This window comes from Sycon ciliatum, chromosome 8 (assembly GCF_964019385.1).
Source record: "Sycon ciliatum chromosome 8, ocSycCili1.1, whole genome shotgun sequence".
Taxonomy (NCBI): Eukaryota; Metazoa; Porifera; class Calcarea; order Leucosolenida; family Sycettidae; genus Sycon; species Sycon ciliatum.
The window spans coordinates 8,549,407-8,555,406 of NC_088650.1; positions in this window are offsets into that span (position 1 = coordinate 8,549,407).

Consider the following 6,000-nt stretch of genomic DNA (forward strand, 5'->3'; position numbering starts at 1 on the left):
GTTGCAAAAGAAGGATCCACGAGCGGGATTCGAACCCAGCACCCCTGTCTTTCCGGGACAGTGCCCTACCGATTAGGCTACCGGGGATCACACACACTCATGGGTCCTTCTTGCTACACTGCTCCCCCGCCCCAACAGGCTGTGTCCTCACGCCGTACCTAGCTCGCGGGGGGTACGATGGGTCGTGGGTTCGAGCCAAAACTGGGTTCCCTTGCGCTTTTTGCATCACAAACAGCAACTATTCTGCACTCGCTGTGCTGAGCTTGAAGATGGGAAACAAAAAAATGGAAAGGTAGATACTACGTTGCCAAAAAGAAGAAATATTATGGAAAGAAGCCTGAAACAGCTCCCGATCCTAACCCTGTTCCTGTGGAAGCGGAGCCAGAAGATATTGGACGTAGCTCTTCATTTGCAAAGCTCGTCGGCTGCAAACCCTGGTGGGAGCAGGAGACATCAGACAGCGATGGCGATGTTGGAACGGAGTCTGATACCTCACTGACCTCGAACCCAGACACGAGTGACAGCAGTGATGACAGTGATTGTTTCGAGGCTGATGAGCCCCATACTGGTGCGGGAAACGTATTTTCGACTTGGAGCAGCTGCAGGAGATTCTGCTGAAATGTGTGTGCAGTTTGGAAAGTTGGCGGTATCATTTTGGAAAAGGAGAGACAGCAAGGCTTAGGATCACACATGGTCATATCCTGTTCATCAGAATCATGTCCTGGTGCTAATGTCAAGTTTTCATCGTCCATAAGAACAAGATTTTTTGACGTCAACCGATGCTCCGTTTTAGCTGCCAGGCCCATTGGCCGAGGACACTCTGGTCTCCAGAAATTCTGTGCCATTATGGACCTCCCCAAGCCTGTCAACAAGACGATATTCCAGAAACACCAACAAGCTGCAATTGAGGCTGCACACACGGTTTGCGAGAAAAGCCGCAACTACGCTGCCCAGCAGCTGTTAGCAGAAAATCCCGAAGCCGGAGGCCATCTACAAGTTGCTGGTGCCTGTTTACCGAAGACTGGCAGACCAGGCACTTCTGAAACGGTGCTTGCTTGGTGCCACACAAAATGCCAAAGAAGCATTCAATGGTGTCGTGTGGCGCATGTGCCCGAAGGAAGTCAATGCAGGTCGCTGTGTGGTGGAGCTCGCTGCAAATCTTGCTACATGCACTTTCAATGATGGTGCCATGAGCCTTTGTCAAGTTCTTGAGAGAAATGTCGTGTTCTGTTGGCCATAACACCATCAAGGCACTGAAGAAGGAGGATACGGACCGCATTGCACATGCCGAAGTGGCCAGTTAAGCATTGCAAAAAAAGCACAAGAAAGAAGAGGAGAAGAAAGAAAAAGGGCTGGGAAGAGCAAAGAACAGAGCAAGAAGGTGTCACATATGAGGCTGGTGGATTTTAGCTTGGTTTGGTGAGGTTTTGTTGCTGACATTACAGCTTATGCCTGCATTTTTGTCTGTTTTGGACCCCTTTTTTTCACTGTTTTTAGCCTACTGCGAGTGTGTTTTCTGAAGTTTTCTCTTGGATAAAGTGTCTGGACACCCCCCCCCCCCCAGAAAAAATACATTTTTGGAAAGGTGATGCCCAGGCCTAGGGCACCTGGGTGTTTTCAAGAGCAACACTTTAACTGGAACAATCTTTGCCCTCTCTCAAATGTTGCAACACGGTCGCGTATTATATATGTTGTTTTATAAGGTGTATTGTGCGTCCTTTGTTCCTTTGGATGGACTTCTGCTGACCCAGGTGCCCTTCCCCAGACCTAGATGGTTTGGATCCAACAAATTTGGACCCATCAAATAGTCTTTTCCTGGACATTTTTTTAAGAAAATGTGTAGCCCGTCATATCGACAGAAAGTGTACATTCTGATTTACATTTTCCAAGGATCTCGCAAAGCATGACACTATATGTTCTGCTGTTGCAATCACTACCCTTTCATCTGTGTGTGGAGAAAATTTGGAGTGATTTGCTTGTGTGGGACCAAAGTAATGCCTCTTCTTGTGCGGTCGGCCCAGATACAGCCGCGAAAAGAGTACTAGTACCTTAATGATTTGTTTGAGCTTGGCATATCTGGTTCAGCATTAGTTTGGTTTGCCGACTATTTGTCCAATCGTCGCCAAATAGTGCACATTGCTGAGAACTATAGCCCTCCTTTCCCCTGCATGTGTGGCGTTCCCCAGGGCTCTGTTCTTGGTCCGCTGCTTTTTGTACTCTATGTTCGTTCGATCCTGTCCATTGTCTCCGAGTTTTGTGTGAAAGTTATTCAATTTGCTGACGATATTCTATTGTATGTTTGCGGTACGCAGAAGAATGCGCTTAGCAACTCCCTGTCTGCAGCTGTCTCAGCCATTAGTACCTGGCTGTCAAACCGCAATTTAATTCTAAATGCCCGGAAGACACAAGTGCTCTTCCTGTCTACGCCACATATTACTGACCAGACCACCAATTTGCAGTCTACTGTCATGGAGTGCAGCTCAAGCAAGTGACATGTGCAAAGTACCTTGGAATACATTTGGACCAGGATCTTTCTTGGAGGACTCAAGTTGATTCTATGGTCACCAAACTTGCCAGTAAAATTGGTATTCTGTTCCGAAATCGAAACAATATTCCGCTGACTTGCCGAGAAACCTTTGTAAAGTGCCTAGTGTTGCCAGATTTTCTATATGCATCAAATTGTTTTTCTGCTGGCCTTTCCTTAACCCAGTTAGGTAGGCTTGAACGAATGCTAAAGCGAGCTTTGCGTTCAGTGTACAATACTGGTTTTTGTAGCCCATCAAGCCCTTTATTTGCGAGACTTGGTCTAGATCGTTTGGCATCCATGTATTGCAAGAAATTACTGTATCTGACGTGGCGCTGTTTGGAAGGCCGCTGTAGTGTCACATTGAGTCAAATGTTCGAGCGTTTAAATAATGGTCTTGCAACGCGCAGCCTTGTATCACGCACTCTTAAGTTGCCCATGCTCAGAACTGCCTTTGCCCGTCATGGCGCTTCCTTCCAATGTGCTAAGCTGTGGAATGATTTACACCCTCTAGCTCGCTGTGTGGATAACTCCGCCCGTTTTAAGAAACTGTTACCCCAATGCCTTGCTTTTTCACGCTAGTACTTATGACTTTTCAGCTATGCAAAATGCGAACATCATCACCTATCCAATACCGGTAGTCTATTATATTAATTATTCATATCTTTTTGCATCTTTCCCTCGAGTGGGTCTATTGTTATTAGGCAATTGTCTGTTATAGTCACCACTATAAATAAAAATCCAATCCAAAAAAATCCAAAGAGGAGGTCTTCAAGTTACGAGGTTTTTCAATCACGGTTTCCTGAATTGATTCATGATAAGCAGTCGATACTACATAGGGGTAGAGAAAAACCAATCATGAATGGGGGGAGTTGAACTTGAAATCATGGTATTTGAATTATTATTATTATTTTGAACGGATTGGGAGGACTTCAAATTCAAAGGATCATTTGGGTTTAAAGTTCTCCCAATCCGTTCAAAATTTATTACTCTCTTTCACTTCTGGCAGGGTCCAGAAACTGACCGTGGTTGGTCCCCTGGGGGAGGGAGAAAGACCCAAGTGCCATCAGTATGTGTGGCACGTGTTGTGAGCTGCCTTTGGAGTAAAAAAACTTGTCAGCGCCTTCTAGGTTCAGCCCGGTCCCATTGCTCAGTGGTTAGAGCATTGCTCATGACAAGCAAGGTCTCGAGTTTGAGTCCTGGTGGGTCTGGCGATTTCTCTCTTTTCAGGATTTTTCTCTTTTCTAACCAGACAACTAAGCGTAGCTTCAACACCTCGATGTTTACTCAGAACCCCCAGGTCTGTAGTCAATTCCAGGAGGAGGTAGACAAAGCACTGGCAACGCAACAAACGCAGCAGGGAACTGTTTCAGCTGAGGCACGTTTCGGAGGTGTGAGGGATGCACTGGAGTCGGCTGCAACAAAAAGTTAAGAGTTGGATATAAAAAGAGAGCCGAATGTAGCCGAAAAGCCCATGATCCTGGCATAGCCCTTCTATCAGCCCAACAAAAAGAACTGCGGGTAAAAATCGACTCGACAAAATGCCCAGACGAGAGGAAATCACTGAAACGCGATCGGAATCAGATATTACACCAGATACGAGATATCGCCCGGAACAACTCTGAAGCCCGCCTGGAGTCCTTCGCTCAAGAAGTAGAGAAGCTGAAAAACAATGCAAGGGTCTTTCAAGCAACCTCTTTGCTGCGGCGGCAGTCTCCCGCGCCATTGGTTGTTCATGACGCTCTTGGACGGATAATCGCCAACGATAAAGAAGCGGCAGAGAAGGTAGCTGACCACTTCAGGCAGCAGTTTCGGGATCCATCTGCAGTAAATGATATTCTGAGACCGCTGGGCTCGAAGTATCTTGAAGATAGGATCAGCGCTGCGGAGGTTGCCCTGGCAATTAGATTATTCAAATCGCAGAGGGCAGCTGGGCCGGATGGCATCCCCGGGGACCTGTTCAAGCATGCTGGTGAGAGGGTCGCACATGAGATCGCTGCCATTCTAAACCAATGTTTTGCGGATGGCAGTGGAATGGATCTTGGATGTGGAACACTAATCCCGCTCCCGAAACCAGGGAAACCCAGAGGGCCGCTAACCAGTATCAGGCCAATAATACTCTTGAACTCTATACGCAAATGCCTGTCAACAATCACACTTCGCAGGATTATGCCAAAGATTGACTCCTACCTATATCCAACCCAGAGCGCTTCCCGTCCGGGTCGGAGTACCGCGGATATTGTCTGGTGTGGCCGGTGGCTGGCAGCCAAGGCTGAACGTTTCAAGTGGCAATGTACGGTCCTCGGAATGGATATGAGCAAGGCGTTCGACACAGTGCAGCGGGGAAGATTGGTGGAGGTAATGAAACAAATAGTTAACACAGATGAGGTACGAATGGTGGAGATGTTGTTGCACAACACAAGGCTAAGAGTGAAGATAAAGAATGCGCTCTCGGCAGAATTTCCAACATCAATAGGCATCCCACAAGGAGATAGTTTGTCGCCGGTGCTATTCACCTGTTATCTCGAAGCGACAATGCGTTGCCTGCGTCCCAGGATATCGCCAAGACCTGCCATACTGAATATTGGAGGGACAGCCTACACGACTGTCGATATGTCCATACCTTGCGAAACAGCATACATGGACGACGTTAACCTGTACTCCACGGACCGTCAACATCTAGCGTGCGCACTAACAGAGGCAGAGGTAGTGTTCAAAGAGTGGAACCTCAACATCAACCCTACCAAGACCGAGTGGACCCATCTATACCAAGAAGAGGATGTTGCAAGAAGAGGTGAGGAACGATGGAGGTCCACCTGGTTGCTTGGTTCACTGTACGGAGTCACAGAAGACCTCAAGCGCCGGCGCCAGCAAGCCGCAGCTGCCTTCAACACACTTGTCAACCTGTGGATGCGGAGACAAGTTACCGGTATCTCTGAAGCAACCCGCCTGAGGTTGTTTGATGCATTTGTTCTATCTATTTTGACCTACAACTGTGGCGTGTGGGTGCTTTCATCCCGGGATGCTACAGCAATGGATGCGTTCCACAGAAAGCAGCTCCGCCGTCTATTAGGGATATCTTACCCGGAAATTATCTCCAACACAGACCTATATACCCGCTGCAATGCCGAGCCAATATCCGTACTAAGCAGAAGAGCACGGTGGAAACTGTTTGGTCATATTCTACGCCTCCCTGAAGCAACTCCAGCGCAGGTGAGCATGACAGCGTATTTCCAGCGACAGAATCGGGGCTGGCTCGGACGCCCACGCATCACCCTACCAGTGGTGATAGACAACGAATTAGCCAAGGCAACGTCCATGCGTCTCCGGAGTCTGAAGGACCTGGAGACACTGCGTTTGGTGGCTCGGAACAGGCAATCATTCAACGATATAATCGCACAGGTCACATTGTAGAGTGCAGATCACCTAGTGCTTTCAACAATAATAACGTACTTCCACATTATGGGAATTTGGTA